Raw genomic sequence first — 17,893 nt, forward strand, 5'->3', positions numbered from 1 at the left:
ACATAAACACGACCTATTTCGAATGATCCAGTCAAGAAATATGACCTTTAAAGTTTAAACCATTTTCGATGTAATGTGCTAATAAATCGTAGATATCTGCCCGTTTGTTTGTCTACGACCATACCACGATGAACACACCTGTTCTCGTCCGATCACGGAAGTTAAGCATCGTTGGGCCGGGATAGTACTTGGATGTGGGACCGCCTGGGAACTCCTGGTGTCGTAGGCTATTGACTTTTTCACGTTACATTATTTATCATTACGACTGTGACGTATCTTTTTTACGCAATAGCCCCTGAGTAAATCAAGTAAGGGACGTGATTAGAAGATGCTTTCCCTTCAAAACGGCTACAATCTTGCTGCAATAAATGCGCCACGTCGCAAATAAATGGATTACGAGCGTCAGACAAAGAAAATGGCGATGTAGTTACTTTGCTAATTAACTTTGTCATATGAAAATTAAATCTGAAAGCACCCCAGATTTCCTTCGTTGGAACTTTTTACCGGAAATCTTAAAGCGCATGGTTGTCGTAAAGAATCGATAGCGCTTGAAATGAGCTTTCAAATGCACATAAACACGACCTATTTCGGATGATCCAGTCAAGAAATATGACCTTTAAAGTTTAAACCATTTTCGATGTAATGTGCTAATAAATCGTAGATATCTGCCCGTTTGTTTGTCTACGACCATACCACGATGAACACACCTGTTCTCGTCCGATCACGGAAGTTAAGCATCGTCGGGCCGGGATAGTACTTGGATGGGGGACCGCCTGGGAACTCCCGGTGTTGTAGGCTATTGACTTTTTCACGTTACATTATTTATCATTACGACTGTGACGTATCTTTTTTACGCAATAGCGCTGAGTAAATCAAGTAAGGGACGTTATTAGAAGTTTCTTTCCCTTCAAAGCGGCTACGATCTGGCTGCACTAAATGCGCCACGTCGCAAATCAATGGATTACGAGCGTCAGACAAAGAAAATGGCGATGTAGTTAATTTGCTAATTAACTTTGTCATATGAAAATTAAGTCTGCAAGTACCCTAGATTGCCTTCGTTGGAACTTTTTACCGGAAATCATAAAGCGCATTATTGTTGTCCAGAATCGATAGCGCTTAATAAGAGCTGTCAAACGCACATAAACACGACCTATTTTGAATGATCCAGTCAAGAAATATGACCTTTAAAATTTGAACCATTTTCGATGTAATGTGCTAATAAATCGTAGATATCTGCCCGTTTGTTTGTCTACGACCATACCACGATGAACACACCTGTTCTCGTCCGATCACGGAAGTTAAGAATCCTCGGGCCGGGATAGTACTGGGATGGGGGACCGCCTGGGAACTCCCGGTGTCGTAGGCTATTGACTTTTTCACGTTACATTATTTATCATTACGACTGTGACGTATCTTTTTTACGAAATAGCCGCTGAGTAAATCAAGAAAGAGACATGATTAGAAGTTGCTTTCCCTTCAAAACGGCTACGATATGGCAGCAATAAATGCGCCAAGTCGCAAATGAATGGATTACGAGCGTCAGACAAAGAAAATGGCGATGTAGTAACTTTGCTAATTAACTTTGTCATATGAAAATTAAGTCGGAAAGCACCCTAGATTTCCTTCGTTGGAACTTTTTACCGGAAATCATAAAGCGCATTATTGTTGTCAAGAATCGATAGCGCTTAAAAAGAGCTGTCAAACGCACATAAACACGACCTATTTCTAATGATCCAGTCAAGAAATATGACCTTTAAAGTTTAAACCATTTTCGATGTAATGTGCTAATAAATCGTAGATATCTGCCCGTTTGTTTGTCTACGACCATACCACGATGAACACACCTGTTCTCGTCCGATCACGGAAGTTAAGCATCGTCGGGCCGGGATAGTACTTGGATGGGGGAACGCCTGGGAACTCCCGGTGTTGTAGGCTATTGACTTTTTCACGTTACATTATTTATCATTACGACTGTGACGTATCTTTTTTACGCAATAGCGCTGAGTAAATCAAGTAAGGGACGTTATTAGAAGTTTCTTTCCCTTCAAAGCGGCTACGATCTGGCTGCAATAAATGCGCCACGTCGCAAATCAATGGATTACGAGCGTCAGACAAAGAAAATGGCGATGTAGTTAATTTGCTAATTAACTTTGTCATATGAAAATTAAGTCTGCAAGTACCCTAGATTGCCTTTGTTGGAACTTTTTACCGGAAATCATAAAGCGCATTATTGTTGTCCAGAATCGATAGCGCTTAAAAAGAGCTGTCAAACGCACATAAACACGACCTATTTCGAATGATCCAGTCAAGAAATATGACCTTTAAAGTTTGAACCATTTTCGATGTAATGTGCTAATAAATCGTAGATATCTGCCCGTTTGTTTGTCTACGACCATACCACGATGAACACACCTGTTCTCGTCCGATCACGGAAGTTAAGAATCCTCGGGCCGGGATAGTACTGGGATGGGGACCGCCTGGGAACTCCCGGTGTCGTAGGCTATTGACTTTTTCACGTTACATTATTTATCATTACGACTGTGACGTATCTTTTTTACGAAATAGCCGCTGAGTAAATCAAGAAAGAGACATGATTAGAAGTTGCTTTCCCTTCAAAACGGCTACGATCTGGCAGCAATAAATGCGCCAAGTCGCAAATGAATGGATTACGAGCGTCAGACAAAGAAAATGGCGATGTAGTAACTTTGCTAATTAACTTTGTCATATGAAAATTAAGTCGGAAAGCACCCTAGATTTCCTTCGTTGGAACTTTTTACCGGAAATCATAAAGCGCATTATTGTTGTCAAGAATCGATAGCGCTTAAAAAGAGCTGTCAAACGCACATAAACACGACCTATTTCGAATGATCCAGTCAAGAAATATGACCTTTAAAGTTTGAACCATTTTCGATGTAATGTGCTAATAAATCGTAGATATCTGCCCGTTTGTTTGTCTACGACCATACCACGATGAACACACCTGTTCTCGTCCGATCACGGAAGTTAAGCATCGTCGGGCCGGGATAGTACTTGGATGGGAGACCGCCTGGGAACTCCCGGTGTCGTAGGCTATTGACTTTTTCACGTTACATTATTTATCATTACGACTGTGACGTATCTTTTTTACGAAATAGCCGCTGAGTAAATCAAGAAAGAGACATGATTAGAAGTTGCTTTCCCTTCAAAACGGCTACGATCTGGCAGCAATAAATGCGCCAAGTCGCAAATGAATGGATTACAAGCGTCAGACAAAGAAAATGGCGATGTAGTTACTTTGCTAATTAACTTTGTCATATGAAAATTAAGTCGGAAAGCACCCTAGATTTCCTTCGTTGGAACTTTTTACCGGAAATCTTAAAGCGCATGGTTGTCGTAATTAATCGATAGCGCTTGAAATGAGCTTTCAAATGCACATAAACACGACCTATTTCGGATAATCCAGTCAAGAAATATGACTTTTAAAGTTTAAACCATTTTCGATGTAATGTGCTAATAAATCGTAGATATCTGCCCGTTTTTTTGTCTACGACCATACCACGATGAACACACCTGTTCTCGTCCGATCACGGAAGTTAAGCATCGTCGGGCCAGGATAGTACTTGGATGGGGGACCGCCTGGGAACTCCCGGTGTCGTAGGCTATTGACTTTTTCACGTTACATCATTTATCATTACGACTGTGACGTATCTTTTTTACGCAATAGCCGCTGAGTAAATCAAGAAAGAGACATGATTAGAAGTTGCTTTCCCTTCAAAACGGCTACAATCTTGCTGCAATAAATGCGCCAAGTCGCAAATGAATGGATTACGAGCGTCAGACAAAGAAAATGGCGATGTAGTTACTTTGCTAATTAACTTTGTCATATGAAAATTAAGTCTGAAAGCACCCTAGATTTCCTTCGTTGGAACTTTTTACCGGAAATCTTAAAGCGCATGGTTGTCGTAAAGAATCGATAGCGCTTGAAATGAGCTTTCAAATGCACATAAACACGACCTATTTCTGATGCAGTCAAGAAATATGACCTTTAAAGTTTAAACCATTTTCGATGTAATGTGCTAATAAATCGTAGATATCTGCCCGTTTGTTTGTCTACGACCATACCACGATGAACACACCTGTTCTCGTCCGATCACGGAAGTTAAGCATCGTCGGGCCAGGATAGTACTTGGATGGGGGACCGCCTGGGAACTGCCGGTGTCGTAGGCTATTGACTTTTTCACGTTACATTATTTATCATTACGACTGTGACGTATCTTTTTTACGCAATAGCCGCTGAGTAAATCAAGTAAGGGACGTGATTAGAAGATGCTTTCCCTTCAAAACGGCTACAATCTTGCTGCAATAAATGCGCCACGTCGCAAATAAATGGATTACGAGCGTCAGACAAAGAAAATGGCGATGTAGTTACTTTGCTAATTAACTTTGTCATATGAAAATTAAGTCTGAAAGCACCCTAGATTTCCTTCGTTGGAACTTTTTACGGAAATCTTAAAGCGCATGGTTGTCGTAAAGAATCGATAGCGCTTGAAATGAGCTTTCAAATGCACATAAACACGACCTATTTCGGATGATCCAGTCAAGAAATATGACCTTTAAAGTTTAAACCATTTTCGATGTAATGTGCTAATAAATCGTAGATATCTGCCCGTTTGTTTGTCTACGACCATACCACGATGAACACACCTGTTCTCGTCCGATCACGGAAGTTAAGCATCGCCGGGCCGGGATAGTACTTGGATGGGGGACCGCCTGGGAACTCCCGGTGTCGCAGGCTATTGACTTTTTCACGTTACATTATTTATCATTACGACTATGACGTATCTTTTTTACGAAATAGCCGCTGAGTAAATCAAGAAAGAGACATGATTAGAAGTTGCTTTCCCTTCAAAACGGCTACGATCTGGCAGCAATAAATGCGCCAAGTCGCAAATGAATGGATTACAAGCGTCAGACAAAGAAAATGGCGATGTAGTTACTTTTCTAATTAACTTTGTCATATGAAAATTAAGTCTGAAAGCACCCTAGATTGCCTTCGTTGGAACTTATTACCGGAAATCTTAAAGCGCATTATTGTTGTCAAGAATCGATAGCACTTAAAAAGAGCTGTCAAACGCACATAAACACGACCTATTTCGAATGATCCAGTCAAGAAATATGACCTTTAAAGTTTGAACCATTTTCGATGTAATGTGCTAATAAATCGTAGATATCTGCCCGTTTGTTTGTCTACGACCATACCACGATGAATACACCTGTTCTTGTCCGATCACGGAAGTTAAGCATCGTCGGGCCGCGATAGTACTTGGATGGGGGACCGCCTGGGAACTCCCGGTGTCGTAGGCTATTGACTTTTTCACGTTACATTATTTATCATTACGACTGTGACGTATCTTTTTTACGAAATAGCCGCTGAGTAAATCAAGAAAAAGACATGATTAGAAGTTGCTTTCCCTTCAAAACGGCTACGATCTGGCAGCAATAAATGCGCCAAGTCGCAAATGAATGGATTACGAGCGTCAGACAAAGAAAATGGCGATGTAGTAACTTTGCTAATTAACTTTGTCATATGAAAATTAAGTCGGAAAGCACCCTAGATTTCCTTCGTTGGAACTTTTTACCGGAAATCATAAAGCGCATGGTTGTCGTAATTAATGGATAGCGCTTGAAATGAGCTTTCAAATGCACATAAACACGACCTATTTCGGATGATCCAGTCAAGAAATATGACCTTTAAAGTTTAAACTATTTTCGATGTAATGTGCTAATAAATCGTAGATATCTGCCCGTTTGTTTGTTTACGACCATACCACGATGAACACACCTGTTCTCGTCCGATCACGGAAGTTAAGCATCGTCGGGCCGGGATAGTACTTGGATGGGGGACCGCCTGGAAACTCCCGGTGTCGTAGGCTATTGACTTTTTCACGTTACATTATTTATCATTACGACTGTGACGTATCTTTTTTACGAAATAGCCGCTGAGTAAATCAAGAAAGAGACATGATTAGAAGTTGCTTTCCCTTCAAAACGGCTACGATCTGGCAGCAATAAATGCGCCAAGTCGCAAATGAATGGATTACGAGCGTCAGACAAAGAAAATGGCGATGTAGTAACTTTGCTAATTAACTTTGTCATATGAAAATTAAGTCGGAAAGCACCCTAGATTTCCTTCGTTGGAACTTTTTACCGGAAATCATAAAGCGCATGGTTGTCGTAATTAATGGATAGCGCTTGAAATGAGCTTTCAAATGCACATAAACACGACCTATTTCGGATGATCCAGTCAAGAAATATGACCTTTAAAGTTTAAACTATTTTCGATGTAATGTGCTAATAAATCGTAGATATCTGCCCGTTTGTTTGTTTACGACCATACCACGATGAACACACCTGTTCTCGTCCGATCACGGCAGTTAAGCATCGTCGGGCCGGGATAGTACTTGGATGGGGGACCGCCTGGGAACTCCCGGTGTCGTAGGCTATTGACTTTTTCACGTTACATTATTTATCATTACGACTGTGACGTATCTTTTTTACGAAATAGCCGCTGAGTAAATCAAGAAAGAGACATGATTAGAAGTTGCTTTCCCTTCAAAACGGCTACGATCTGGCAGCAATAAATGCGCCAAGTCGCAAATGAATGGATTACGAGCGTCAGACAAAGAAAATGGCGATGTAGTTAATTTGCTAATAAACTTTGTCATATGAAAATTAAGTCTGAAAGCACCCTAGATTTCCTTCGTTGGAACTTTTTACCGGAAATCTTAAAGCGCATGGTTGTCGTAAAGAATCGATAGCGCTTAAAAAGAGCTTTCAAATGCACATAAACACGACCTATTTCGGATAATCCAGTCAAGAAATGTGACCTTTAAAGTTTAAACCATTTTCGATGTAATGTGCTAATAAATCGTAGATATCTGCCCGTTTGTTTGTTTACGACCATACCACGATGAGCACACCTGTTCTCGTCCGATCACGGAAGTTAAGCATCGTCGGGCCGGGATAGTACTTGGATGTGGGACCGCCTGGGAACTCCCGGTGTCGTAGGCTATTGACTTTTTCACGTTACATTATTTATCATTACGACTGTGACGTATCTTTTTTACGAAATAGCCGCTGAGTAAATCAAGAAAGAGACATGATTAGCAGTTGCTTTCCCTTCAAAACGGCTACGATCTGGCAGCAATAAATGCGCCAAGTCGCAAATGAATGGATTACGAGCGTCAGACAAAGAAAATGGCGATGTAGTTAATTTGCTAATTAACTTTGTCATATGAAAATTAAGTCTGAAAGTACCCTAGATTGCCTTCGTTGAAACTTTTTACCGGAAATCTTAATGCGCATGGGTGTCGTAATTAATCGATAGCGCTTGAAATGAGCTTTCAAATGCACATAAACACTACCTATTTCGGATAATCCAGTCAAGAAATATGACCTTTAAAGTTTAAACCATTTTCGATGTAATGTGCTAAAAAATCGTAGATATCTGCCCGTTTGTTTGTCTACGACCATACCACGATGAACACACCTGTTCTCGTCCGATCACGTAAGTTAAGCATCGTTGGGTCGGGATAGTACTTGGATGGGGGACCGCCTGGGAACTCCCGGTGTCGTAGGCTATTGACTTTTTCACGTTACATTATTTATCATTACGACTGGGACGTATCTTTTTTACGCAATAGCCGCTGAGTAAATCAAGAAAGAGACATGATTAGAAGTTGCTTTCCCTTCAAAACGGCTACAATCTTGCTGCAATAAATGCGCCACGTCGCAAATAAATGGATTACGAGCGTCAGATAAAGAAAATGGCGATGTAGTTACTTTGCTAATTAACTTTGTCATATGAAAATTAAGTCTGAAAGTACCCTAGATTGCCTTCGTTGGAACTTTTTACCGGAAATCTTAAAGCGCATTATTGTCGTAATTAATGGATAGCGCTTGAAACGAGCTTTCAAATGCACATAAACACAACCTATTTCGGATAATCCAGTCAAGAAATATGACCTTTAAAATTTAAACCATTTTTGATGTAATGTGCTAATAAATCGTAGATATCTGCCCGTTTGTTTGTCTACGACCATACCACGATGAACACACCTGTTCTCGTCCGATCATGGAAGTTAAGCATCGTTGGGCCGGGATAGTACTTGGATGGGGGACCGCCTGGGAACTCCCGGTGTCGTAGGCTATTGACTTTTTCACGTTACATTATTTCTCATTAGGACTGGGACGTATCTTTTTTACGCAATAGCCGCCGAGTAAATCAAGAAAGAGACATGATTAGAAGTTGCTTTCCCTTCAAAACGACTACCATCGTGCTGCAATAAATGCGCCACGTCGCAAATGAATGGATTACGAGCGTCAGACAAAGAAAATAGCGATGTACTTACTTTGCTAACTAATTTTGTCATATGAAAATTAAGTCTGAAAGTACCCTAGATTTCCTTCGTTGAAACTTTTTACCGGAAATCTTAAAGCGCATTATTGTCGTAATTAATGAATAGCGCTTGAAATGAGCTTTCAAATGCACATAAACACGACCTATTTCGGATAATCCAGTCAAGAAATATGACCTTTAAAGTTTAAACCATATTCGATGTAATGTGCTAATAAATCGTAGATATCTGCCCGTTTGTTTGTCTACGACCATACCACGATGAACACACCTGTTCTCGTCAGATCACGGAAGTTAAGCATCGTTGGGCCGGGATAGTACTTGGATGGGGGACCGCCTGGGAACTCCCGGTGTCGTAGGCTATTGACTTTTTCACGTTACATTATTTATCATTACGACTGGGACGTATCTTTTTTACGCAATAGCCGCTGAGTAAATCAAGAAAGAGACATGATTAGAAGTTGCTTTCCCTTCAAAACGGCTACGATCTGGCAGCAATAAATGCGCCAAGTCGCAAATGAATGGATTACGAGCGTCAGAAAAAGAAAATGGCGATGTAGTAACTTTGCTAATTAACTTTGTCATATGAAAATTAAGTCGGAAAGCACCCTAGATTTCCTTCGTTGGAACTTTTTACCGGAAATCATAAAGCGCATTATTGTTGTCAAGAATCGATAGCGCTTAAAAAGAGCTGTCAAACGCACATAAACACGACCTATTTCGAATGATCCAGTCAAGAAATGTGACCTTTAAAGTTTGAACCATTTTCGATGTAATGTGCTAATAAATCGTAGATATCTGCCCGTTTGTTTGTCTACGACCATACCACGATGAACACACCTGTTCTCGTCCGATCACGGAAGTTAAGCATCGTCGGGCCGGGATAGTACTTGGATGGGGGACCGCCTGGGAACTCCCGGTGTCGTAGGCTATTGACTTTTTCACGTTACATTATTTATCATTACGACTGTGACGTATCTTTTTTACGAAATAGCCGCTGAGTAAATCAAGAAAGAGACATGATTAGAAGTTGCTTTCCCTTCAAAACGGCTACGATCTGGCAGCAATAAATGCGCCAAGTCGCAAATGAATGGATTACAAGCGTCACACAAAGAAAATGGCGATGTAGTTACTTTGCTAATTAACTTTGTCATAATAAAATTAAGTCGGAAAGCACCCTAGATTTCCTTCGTTGGAACTTTTTACCGGAAATCATAAAGCGCATTATTGTTGTCAAGAATCGATAGCGCTTAAAAAGAGCTGTCAAACGCACATAAACACGACCTATTTCGAATGATCCAGTCAAGAAATATGACCTTTTAAGTTTGAACCATTTTCGATGTAATGTGCTAATAAATCGTAGATATCTGCCCGTTTGTTTGTCTACGACCATACCACGATGAACACACCTGTTCTCGTCCGATCACGGAAGTTAAGCATCGTCGGGCCGGGATAGTACTTGGATGGGGGACCGCCTGGGAACTCCCGGTGTCGTAGGCTATTGACTTTTTCACGTTACATTATTTATCATTACGACTGTGACGTATCTTTTTTACGAAATAGCCGCTGAGTAAATCAAGAAAGAGACATGATTAGAAGTTGCTTTCCCTTCAAAACGGCTACGATCTGGCAGCAATAAATGCGCCAAGTCGCAAATGAATGGATTACAAGCGTCAGACAAAGAAAATGGCGATGTAGTTACTTTGCTAATTAACTTTGTCATAATAAAATTAAGTCGGAAAGCACCCTAGATTTCCTTCGTTGGAACTTTTTACCGGAAATCATAAAGCGCATTATTGTTGTCAAGAATCGATAGCGCTTAAAAAGAGCTGTCAAACGCACATAAACACGACCTATTTCGAATGATCCAGTCAAGAAATATGACCTTTAAAGTTTGAACCATTTTCGATGTAATGTGCTAATAAATCGTAGATATCTGCCCGTTTGTTTGTCTACGACCATACCACGATGAACACACCTGTTCTCGTCCGATCACGGAAGTTAAGCATCGTCGGGCCGGGATAGTACTTGGATGGGGGACCGCCTGGGAACTCCCGGTGTCGTAGGCTATTGACTTTTTCACGTTACATTATTTATCATTACGACTGTGACGTATCTTTTTTACGAAATAGCCGCTGAGTAAATCAAGAAAGAGACATGATTAGAAGTTGCTTTCCCTTCAAAACGGCTACGATCTGGCAGCAATAAATGCGCCAAGTCGCAAATGAATGGATTACGAGCGTCAGACAAAGAAAATGGCGATGTAGTAACTTTGCTAATTAACTTTGTCATATGAAAATTTAGTTGGAAAGCACCCTAGATTTCCTTCGTTGGAACTTTTTACCGGAAATCATAAAGCGCATGGTTGTCGTAATTAATGGATAGCGCTTGAAATGAGCTTTCAAATGCACATAAAAACGACCTATTTCGGATGATCCAGTCAAGAAATATGACCTTTAAAGTTTAAACCATTTTCGATGTAATGTGCTAATAAATCGTAGATATCTGCCCGTTTGTTTGTTTACGACCATACCACGATGAACACACCTGTTCTCGTCCGATCACGGAAGTTAAGCATCGTCGGGCCGGGATAGTACTTGGATGGGGGACCGCCTGGGAACTCCCGGTGTCGTAGGCTATTGACTTTTTCACGTTACATTATTTATCATTACGACTGTGACGTATCTTTTTTACGAAATAGCCGCTGAGTAAATCAAGAAAGAGACATGATTAGAAGTTGCTTTCCCTTCAAAACGGCTACGATCTGGCAGCAATAAATGCGCCAAGTCGCAAATGAATGGATTACGAGCGTCAGACAAAGAAAATAGCGATGTACTTACTTTGCTAACTAATTTTGTCATATGAAAATTAAGTCCGAAAGTACCCTAGATTTCCTTCGTTGGAACTTTTTACCGGAAATCTTAAAGCGCATTATTGTCGTAATTAATGAATAGCGCTTGAAATGAGCTTTCAAATGCACATAAACACGACCTATTTCGGATAATCCAGTCAAGAAATATGACCTTTAAAGTTTAAACCATATTCGATGTAATGTGCTAATAAATCGTAGATATCTGCCCGTTTGTTTGTCTACGACCATACCACGATGAACACACCTGTTCTCGTCAGATCACGGAAGTTAAGCATCGTCGGGCCGGGATAGTACTTGGATGGGGGACCGCCTGGGAACTCCCGGTGTCGTAGGCTATTGACTTTTTCACGTTACATTATTTATCATTACGACTGTGACGTATCTTTTTTACGAAATAGCCGCTGAGTAAATCAAGAAAGAGACATGATTAGAAGTTGCTTTCCCTTCAAAACGGCTACGATCTGGCAGCAATAAATGCGCCAAGTCGCAAATGAATGGATTACGAGCGTCAGACAAAGAAAATAGCGATGTACTTACTTTGCTAACTAATTTTGTCATATGAAAATTAAGTCCGAAAGTACCCTAGATTTCCTTCGTTGGAACTTTTTACCGGAAATCTTAAAGCGCATTATTGTCGTAATTAATGAATAGCGCTTGAAATGAGCTTTCAAATGCACATAAACACGACCTATTTCGGATAATCCAGTCAAGAAATATGACCTTTAAAGTTTAAACCATATTCGATGTAATGTGCTAATAAATCGTAGATATCTGCCCGTTTGTTTGTCTACGACCATACCACGATGAACACACCTGTTCTCGTCAGATCACGGAAGTTAAGCATCGTCGGGCCGGGATAGTACTTGGATGGGGGACCGCCTGGGAACTCCCGGTGTCGTAGGCTATTGACTTTTTCACGTTACATTATTTATCATTACGACTGTGACGTATCTTTTTTACGAAATAGCCGCTGAGTAAATCAAGAAAGAGACATGATTAGAAGTTGCTTTCCCTTCAAAACGGCTACGATCTGGCAGCAATAAATGCGCCAAGTCGCAAATGAATGGATTACGAGCGTCAGACAAAGAAAATAGCGATGTACTTACTTTGCTAACTAATTTTGTCATATGAAAATTAAGTCCGAAAGTACCCTAGATTTCCTTCGTTGGAACTTTTTACCGGAAATCTTAAAGCGCATTATTGTCGTAATTAATGAATAGCGCTTGAAATGAGCTTTCAAATGCACATAAACACGACCTATTTCGGATAATCCAGTCAAGAAATATGACCTTTAAAGTTTAAACCATATTCGATGTAATGTGCTAATAAATCGTAGATATCTGCCTGTTTGTTTGTCTACGACCATACCACGATGAACACACCTGTTCTCGTCAGATCACGGAAGTTAAGCATCGTTGGGCCGGGATAGTACTTGGATGGGGGACCGCCTGGGAACTCCCGGTGTCGTAGGCTATTGACTTTTTCACGTTACATTATTTATCATTACGACTGGGACGTATCTTTTTTACGCAATAGCCGCTGAGTAAATCAAGAAAGAGACATGATTAGAAGTTGCTTTCCCTTCAAAACGGCTACGATCTGGCAGCAATAAATGCGCCAAGTCGCAAATGAATGGATTACGAGCGTCAGACAAAGAAAATGGCGATGTAGTAACTTTGCTAATTAACTTTGTCATATGAAAATTAAGTCGGAAAGCACCCTAGATTTCCTTCGTTGGAACTTTTTACCGGAAATCATAAAGCGCATTATTGTTGTCAAGAATCGATAGCGCTTAAAAAGAGCTGTCAAACGCACATAAACACGACCTATTTCGAATGATCCAGTCAAGAAATATGACCTTTAATGTTTGAACCATTTTCGATGTAATGTGCTAATAAATCGTAGATATCTGCCCGTTTGTTTGTCTACGACCATACCACGATGAACACACCTGTTCTCGTCCGATCACGGAAGTTAAGCATCGTCGGGCCGGGATAGTACTTGGATGGGGGACCGCCTGGGAACTCCCGGTGTCGTAGGCTATTGACTTTTTCACGTTACATTATTTATCATTACGACTGTGACGTATCTTTTTTACGAAATAGCCGCTGAGTAAATCAAGAAAGAGACATGATTAGAAGTTGCTTTCCCTTCAAAACGGCTACGATCTGGCAGCAATAAATGCGCCAAGTCGCAAATGAATGGATTACAAGCGTCAGACAAAGAAAATGGCGATGTAGTTACTTTGCTAATTAACTTTGTCATAATAAAATTAAGTCGGAAAGCACCCTAGATTTCCTTCGTTGGAACTTTTTACCGGAAATCATAAAGCGCATTATTGTTGTCAAGAATCGATAGCGCTTAAAAAGAGCTGTCAAACGCACATAAACACGACCTATTTCGAATGATCCAGTCAAGAAATATGACCTTTAAAGTTTGAACCATTTTCGATGTAATGTGCTAATAAATCGTAGATATCTGCCCGTTTGTTTGTCTACGACCATACCACGATGAACACACCTGTTCTCGTCCGATCACGGAAGGTAAGCATCGTCGGGCCGGGATAGTACTTGGATGGGGGACCGCCTGGGAACTCCCGGTGTCGTAGGCTATTGACTTTTTCACGTTACATTATTTATCATTACGACTGTGACGTATCTTTTTTACGAAATAGCCGCTGAGTAAATCAAGAAAGAGACATGATTAGAAGTTGCTTTCCCTTCAAAACGGCTACGATCTGGCAGCAATAAATGCGCCAAGTCGCAAATGAATGGATTACGAGCGTCAGACAAAGAAAATGGCGATGTAGTAACTTTGCTAATTAACTTTGTCATATGAAAATTAAGTCGGAAAGCACCCTAGATTTCCTTCGTTGGAACTTTTTACCGGAAATCATAAAGCGCATGGTTGTCGTAATTAATGGATAGCGCTTGAAATGAGCTTTCAAATGCACATAAACACGACCTATTTCGAATGATCCAGTCAAGAAATATGACCTTTAAAGTTTGAACCATTTTCGATGTAATGTGCTAATAAATCGTAGATATCTGCCCGTTTGTTTGTCTACGACCATACCACGATGAACACACCTGTTCTCGTCCGATCACGGAAGTTAAGCATCGTCGGGCCGGGATAGTACTTGGATGGGGGACCGCCTGGGAACTCCCGGTGTCGTAGGCTATTGACTTTTTCACGTTACATTATTTATCATTACGACTGTGACGTATCTTTTTTACGAAATAGCCGCTGAGTAAATCAAGAAAGAGACATGATTAGAAGTTGCTTTCCCTTCAAAACGGCTACGATCTGGCAGCAATAAATGCGCCAAGTCGCAAATGAATGGATTACAAGCGTCAGACAAAGAAAATGGCGATGTAGTTACTTTGCTAATTAACTTTGTCATAATAAAATTAAGTCAGAAAGCACCCTAGATTTCCTTCGTTGGAACTTTTTACCGGAAATCATAAAGCGCATTATTGTTGTCAAGAATCGATAGCGCTTAAAAAGAGCTGTCAAACGCACATAAACACGACCTATTTCGAATGATCCAGTCAAGAAATATGACCTTTAAAGTTTGAACCATTTTCGATGTAATGTGCTAATAAATCGTAGATATCTGCCCGTTTGTTTGTCTACGACCATACCACGATGAACACACCTGTTCTCGTCCGATCACGGAAGTTAAGCATCGTCGGGCCGGGATAGTACTTGGATGGGGGACCGCCTGGGAACTCCCGGTGTCGTAGGCTATTGACTTTTTCACGTTACATTATTTATCATTACGACTGTGACGTATCTTTTTTACGAAATAGCCGCTGAGTAAATCAAGAAAGAGACATGATTAGAAGTTGTTTTCCCTTCAAAACGGCTACGATCTGGCAGCAATAAATGCGCCAAGTCGCAAATGAATGGATTACAAGCGTCAGACAAAGAAAATGGCGATGTAGTTACTTTGCTAATTAACTTTGTCATAATAAAATTAAGTCGGAAAGCACCCTAGATTTCCTTCGTTGGAACTTTTTACCGGAAATCATAAAGCGCATTATTGTTGTCAAGAATCGATAGCGCTTAAAAAGAGCTGTCAAACGCACATAAACACGACCTATTTCGAATGATCCAGTCAAGAAATATGACCTTTAAAGTTTGAACCATTTTCGATGTAATGTGCTAATAAATCGTAGATATCTGCCCGTTTGTTTGTCTACGACCATACCACGATGAACACACCTGTTCTCGTCCGATCACGGAAGTTAAGCATCGTCGGGCCGGGATAGTACTTGGATGGGGGACCGCCTGGGAACTCCCGGTGTCGTAGGCTACTGACTTTTTCACGTTACATTATTTATCATTACGACTGTGACGTATCTTTTTTACGAAATAGCCGCTGAGTAAATCAAGAAAGAGACATGATTAGAAGTTGCTTTCCCTTCAAAACGGCTACGATCTGGCAGCAATAAATGCGCCAAGTCGCAAATGAATGGATTACGAGCGTCAGACAAAGAAAATGGCGATGTAGTAACTTTGCTAATTAACTTTGTCATATGAAAATTAAGTCGGAAAGCACCCTAGATTTCCTTCGTTGGAACTTTTTACCGGAAATCATAAAGCGCATGGTTGTCGTAATTAATGGATAGCGCTTGAAATGAGCTTTCAAATGCACATAAACACGACCTATTTCGAATGATCCAGTCAAGAAATATGACCTTTAAAGTTTGAACCATTTTCGATGTAATGTGCTAATAAATCGTAGATATCTGCCCGTTTGTTTGTCTACGACCATACCACGATGAACACACCTGTTCTCGTCCGATCACGGAAGTTAAGCATCGTCGGGCCGGGATAGTACTTGGATGGGGGACCGCCTGGGAACTCCCGGTGTCGTAGGCTATTGACTTTTTCACGTTACATTATTTATCATTACGACTGTGACGTATCTTTTTTACGAAATAGCCGCTGAGTAAATCAAGAAAGAGACATGATTAGAAGTTGCTTTCCCTTCAAAACGGCTACGATCTGGCAGCAATAAATGCGCCAAGTCGCAAATGAATGGATTACAAGCGTCAGACAAAGAAAATGGCGATGTAGTTACTTTGCTAATTAACTTTGTCATAATAAAATTAAGTCGGAAAGCACCCTAGATTTCCTTCGTTGGAACTTTTTACCGGAAATCATAAAGCGCATTATTGTTGTCAAGAATCGATAGCGCTTAAAAAGAGCTGTCAAACGCACATAAACACGACCTATTTCGAATGATCCAGTCAAAAAATATGACCTTTAATGTTTGAACCATTTTCGATGTAATGTGCTAATAAATCGTAGATATCTGCCCGTTTGTTTGTCTACGACCATACCACGATGAACACACCTGTTCTCGTCTGATCACGGAAGTTAAGCATCGTCGGGCCGGGATAGTACTTGGATGGGGGACCGCCTGGGAACTCCCGGTGTCGTAGGCTATTGACTTTTTCACGTTACATTATTTATCATTACGACTGTGACGTATCTTTTTTACGAAATAGCCGCTGAGTAAATCAAGAAAGAGACATGATTAGAAGTTGCTTTCCCTTCAAAACGGCTACGATCTGGCAGCAATAAATGCGCCAAGTCGCAAATGAATGGATTACGAGCGTCAGACAAAGAAAATGGCGATGTAGTAACTTTGCTAATTAACTTTGTCATATGAAAATTAAGTCGGAAAGCACCCTAGATTTCCTTCGTTGGAACTTTTTACCGGAAATCATAAAGCGCATGGTTGTCGTAATTAATGGATAGCGCTTGAAATGAGCTTTCAAATGCACATAAAACGACCTATTTCGGATGATCCAGTCAAGAAATATGACCTTTAAAGTTTAAACCATTTTCGATGTAATGTGCTAATAAATCGTAGATATCTGCCCGTTTGTTTGTTTACGACCATACCACGATGAACACACCTGTTCTCGTCCGATCACGGAAGTTAAGCATCGTCGGGCCGGGATAGTACTTGGATGGGGGACCGCCTGGGAACTCCCGGTGTCGTAGGCTATTGACTTTTTCACGTTACATTATTTATCATTACGACTGTGACGTATCTTTTTTACGTAATAGCCGCTGAGTAAATCAAGAAAGAGACATGATTAGAAGTTGCTTTCCCTTCAAAACGGCTACGATCTGGCAGCAATAAATGCGCCAAGTCGCAAATGAATGGATTACGAGCGTCAGACAAAAAAAATGGCGATGTAGTTAATTTGCTAATTAACTTTGTCATATGAAAATTAAGTCTGAAAGTACCCTAGATTGCCTTCGTTGGAACTTTTTACCGGAAATCTTAAAGCGCATGGTTGTCGTAATTAATGGATAGCGCTTGAAATGAGCTTTCAAATGCACATAAACACGACCTATTTCGGATGATCCAGTCAAGAAATATGACCTTTAAAATTTAAACCATTTTCGATGTAATGTGCTAATAAATCGTAGATATCTGCCCGTTTGTTTGTCTACGACCATACCACGATGAACACACCTGTTCTCGTCCGATCACGGAAGTTAAGCATCGTTGGGCCGGGATAGTACTTGGATGGGGGACCGCCTGGGAACTCCTGGTGTCGTAGGCTATTGACTTTTTCACGTTACATTATTTATCATTA

At 40.6% G+C, this 17,893-nt stretch overlaps 32 non-coding genes across 32 annotated transcripts; all 32 read left to right on the forward strand.

Moving 5' to 3' along the window:
• Positions 1 to 110: 110 nt before the first annotated feature.
• LOC130616296 (5S ribosomal RNA) lies at positions 111 to 229 on the forward strand. Its single transcript, XR_008977379.1, has one exon. It is a non-coding gene; the product is annotated as a 5S ribosomal RNA (ribosomal RNA).
• A 450-nt stretch (positions 230 to 679) lies between these two features.
• LOC130615359 (5S ribosomal RNA) lies at positions 680 to 798 on the forward strand. Its single transcript, XR_008976448.1, has one exon. It is a non-coding gene; the product is annotated as a 5S ribosomal RNA (ribosomal RNA).
• Positions 799 to 1,247: 449 nt separating this feature from the next.
• On the forward strand, positions 1,248 to 1,366 carry LOC130617473 (5S ribosomal RNA). Its single transcript, XR_008978550.1, has one exon. It is a non-coding gene; the product is annotated as a 5S ribosomal RNA (ribosomal RNA).
• Positions 1,367 to 1,816: 450 nt separating this feature from the next.
• LOC130617056 (5S ribosomal RNA) lies at positions 1,817 to 1,935 on the forward strand. The gene has a single exon (XR_008978135.1). It is a non-coding gene; the product is annotated as a 5S ribosomal RNA (ribosomal RNA).
• Positions 1,936 to 2,384: 449 nt separating this feature from the next.
• On the forward strand, positions 2,385 to 2,502 carry LOC130618335 (5S ribosomal RNA). Its single transcript, XR_008979408.1, has one exon. It is a non-coding gene; the product is annotated as a 5S ribosomal RNA (ribosomal RNA).
• Positions 2,503 to 2,952: 450 nt separating this feature from the next.
• On the forward strand, positions 2,953 to 3,071 carry LOC130618048 (5S ribosomal RNA). The gene has a single exon (XR_008979123.1). It is a non-coding gene; the product is annotated as a 5S ribosomal RNA (ribosomal RNA).
• Positions 3,072 to 3,521: 450 nt separating this feature from the next.
• LOC130618688 (5S ribosomal RNA) lies at positions 3,522 to 3,640 on the forward strand. Its single transcript, XR_008979510.1, has one exon. It is a non-coding gene; the product is annotated as a 5S ribosomal RNA (ribosomal RNA).
• A 447-nt stretch (positions 3,641 to 4,087) lies between these two features.
• Positions 4,088 to 4,206, forward strand: LOC130616074 (5S ribosomal RNA). Its single transcript, XR_008977159.1, has one exon. It is a non-coding gene; the product is annotated as a 5S ribosomal RNA (ribosomal RNA).
• Positions 4,207 to 4,655: 449 nt separating this feature from the next.
• On the forward strand, positions 4,656 to 4,774 carry LOC130616513 (5S ribosomal RNA). The gene has a single exon (XR_008977594.1). It is a non-coding gene; the product is annotated as a 5S ribosomal RNA (ribosomal RNA).
• Positions 4,775 to 5,224: 450 nt separating this feature from the next.
• On the forward strand, positions 5,225 to 5,343 carry LOC130617802 (5S ribosomal RNA). Its single transcript, XR_008978878.1, has one exon. It is a non-coding gene; the product is annotated as a 5S ribosomal RNA (ribosomal RNA).
• A 450-nt stretch (positions 5,344 to 5,793) lies between these two features.
• On the forward strand, positions 5,794 to 5,912 carry LOC130616766 (5S ribosomal RNA). The gene has a single exon (XR_008977845.1). It is a non-coding gene; the product is annotated as a 5S ribosomal RNA (ribosomal RNA).
• Positions 5,913 to 6,362: 450 nt separating this feature from the next.
• On the forward strand, positions 6,363 to 6,481 carry LOC130616102 (5S ribosomal RNA). Its single transcript, XR_008977185.1, has one exon. It is a non-coding gene; the product is annotated as a 5S ribosomal RNA (ribosomal RNA).
• Positions 6,482 to 6,931: 450 nt separating this feature from the next.
• LOC130617742 (5S ribosomal RNA) lies at positions 6,932 to 7,050 on the forward strand. The gene has a single exon (XR_008978819.1). It is a non-coding gene; the product is annotated as a 5S ribosomal RNA (ribosomal RNA).
• Positions 7,051 to 7,500: 450 nt separating this feature from the next.
• LOC130617125 (5S ribosomal RNA) lies at positions 7,501 to 7,619 on the forward strand. Its single transcript, XR_008978203.1, has one exon. It is a non-coding gene; the product is annotated as a 5S ribosomal RNA (ribosomal RNA).
• Positions 7,620 to 8,069: 450 nt separating this feature from the next.
• Positions 8,070 to 8,188, forward strand: LOC130615907 (5S ribosomal RNA). The gene has a single exon (XR_008976994.1). It is a non-coding gene; the product is annotated as a 5S ribosomal RNA (ribosomal RNA).
• A 450-nt stretch (positions 8,189 to 8,638) lies between these two features.
• Positions 8,639 to 8,757, forward strand: LOC130617717 (5S ribosomal RNA). The gene has a single exon (XR_008978793.1). It is a non-coding gene; the product is annotated as a 5S ribosomal RNA (ribosomal RNA).
• Positions 8,758 to 9,207: 450 nt separating this feature from the next.
• LOC130615132 (5S ribosomal RNA) lies at positions 9,208 to 9,326 on the forward strand. The gene has a single exon (XR_008976222.1). It is a non-coding gene; the product is annotated as a 5S ribosomal RNA (ribosomal RNA).
• A 450-nt stretch (positions 9,327 to 9,776) lies between these two features.
• On the forward strand, positions 9,777 to 9,895 carry LOC130615133 (5S ribosomal RNA). The gene has a single exon (XR_008976223.1). It is a non-coding gene; the product is annotated as a 5S ribosomal RNA (ribosomal RNA).
• A 450-nt stretch (positions 9,896 to 10,345) lies between these two features.
• On the forward strand, positions 10,346 to 10,464 carry LOC130615134 (5S ribosomal RNA). The gene has a single exon (XR_008976224.1). It is a non-coding gene; the product is annotated as a 5S ribosomal RNA (ribosomal RNA).
• Positions 10,465 to 10,914: 450 nt separating this feature from the next.
• Positions 10,915 to 11,033, forward strand: LOC130615576 (5S ribosomal RNA). Its single transcript, XR_008976665.1, has one exon. It is a non-coding gene; the product is annotated as a 5S ribosomal RNA (ribosomal RNA).
• Positions 11,034 to 11,483: 450 nt separating this feature from the next.
• Positions 11,484 to 11,602, forward strand: LOC130615330 (5S ribosomal RNA). The gene has a single exon (XR_008976420.1). It is a non-coding gene; the product is annotated as a 5S ribosomal RNA (ribosomal RNA).
• A 450-nt stretch (positions 11,603 to 12,052) lies between these two features.
• On the forward strand, positions 12,053 to 12,171 carry LOC130615331 (5S ribosomal RNA). Its single transcript, XR_008976421.1, has one exon. It is a non-coding gene; the product is annotated as a 5S ribosomal RNA (ribosomal RNA).
• A 450-nt stretch (positions 12,172 to 12,621) lies between these two features.
• LOC130617729 (5S ribosomal RNA) lies at positions 12,622 to 12,740 on the forward strand. Its single transcript, XR_008978806.1, has one exon. It is a non-coding gene; the product is annotated as a 5S ribosomal RNA (ribosomal RNA).
• A 450-nt stretch (positions 12,741 to 13,190) lies between these two features.
• LOC130615135 (5S ribosomal RNA) lies at positions 13,191 to 13,309 on the forward strand. Its single transcript, XR_008976225.1, has one exon. It is a non-coding gene; the product is annotated as a 5S ribosomal RNA (ribosomal RNA).
• A 450-nt stretch (positions 13,310 to 13,759) lies between these two features.
• LOC130616124 (5S ribosomal RNA) lies at positions 13,760 to 13,878 on the forward strand. Its single transcript, XR_008977207.1, has one exon. It is a non-coding gene; the product is annotated as a 5S ribosomal RNA (ribosomal RNA).
• A 450-nt stretch (positions 13,879 to 14,328) lies between these two features.
• Positions 14,329 to 14,447, forward strand: LOC130615136 (5S ribosomal RNA). Its single transcript, XR_008976226.1, has one exon. It is a non-coding gene; the product is annotated as a 5S ribosomal RNA (ribosomal RNA).
• Positions 14,448 to 14,897: 450 nt separating this feature from the next.
• Positions 14,898 to 15,016, forward strand: LOC130615139 (5S ribosomal RNA). The gene has a single exon (XR_008976228.1). It is a non-coding gene; the product is annotated as a 5S ribosomal RNA (ribosomal RNA).
• A 450-nt stretch (positions 15,017 to 15,466) lies between these two features.
• Positions 15,467 to 15,585, forward strand: LOC130615140 (5S ribosomal RNA). Its single transcript, XR_008976229.1, has one exon. It is a non-coding gene; the product is annotated as a 5S ribosomal RNA (ribosomal RNA).
• Positions 15,586 to 16,035: 450 nt separating this feature from the next.
• Positions 16,036 to 16,154, forward strand: LOC130615141 (5S ribosomal RNA). Its single transcript, XR_008976230.1, has one exon. It is a non-coding gene; the product is annotated as a 5S ribosomal RNA (ribosomal RNA).
• Positions 16,155 to 16,604: 450 nt separating this feature from the next.
• On the forward strand, positions 16,605 to 16,723 carry LOC130615371 (5S ribosomal RNA). Its single transcript, XR_008976460.1, has one exon. It is a non-coding gene; the product is annotated as a 5S ribosomal RNA (ribosomal RNA).
• Positions 16,724 to 17,172: 449 nt separating this feature from the next.
• On the forward strand, positions 17,173 to 17,291 carry LOC130615577 (5S ribosomal RNA). The gene has a single exon (XR_008976666.1). It is a non-coding gene; the product is annotated as a 5S ribosomal RNA (ribosomal RNA).
• Positions 17,292 to 17,741: 450 nt separating this feature from the next.
• On the forward strand, positions 17,742 to 17,860 carry LOC130617539 (5S ribosomal RNA). The gene has a single exon (XR_008978616.1). It is a non-coding gene; the product is annotated as a 5S ribosomal RNA (ribosomal RNA).
• The last annotated feature ends 33 nt before the right edge of the window (positions 17,861 to 17,893 follow it).

The sequence above is a fragment of the Hydractinia symbiolongicarpus genome, chromosome 11 (genome assembly GCF_029227915.1).
Source record: "Hydractinia symbiolongicarpus strain clone_291-10 chromosome 11, HSymV2.1, whole genome shotgun sequence".
NCBI lineage: Eukaryota > Metazoa > Cnidaria > Hydrozoa > Anthoathecata > Hydractiniidae > Hydractinia > Hydractinia symbiolongicarpus.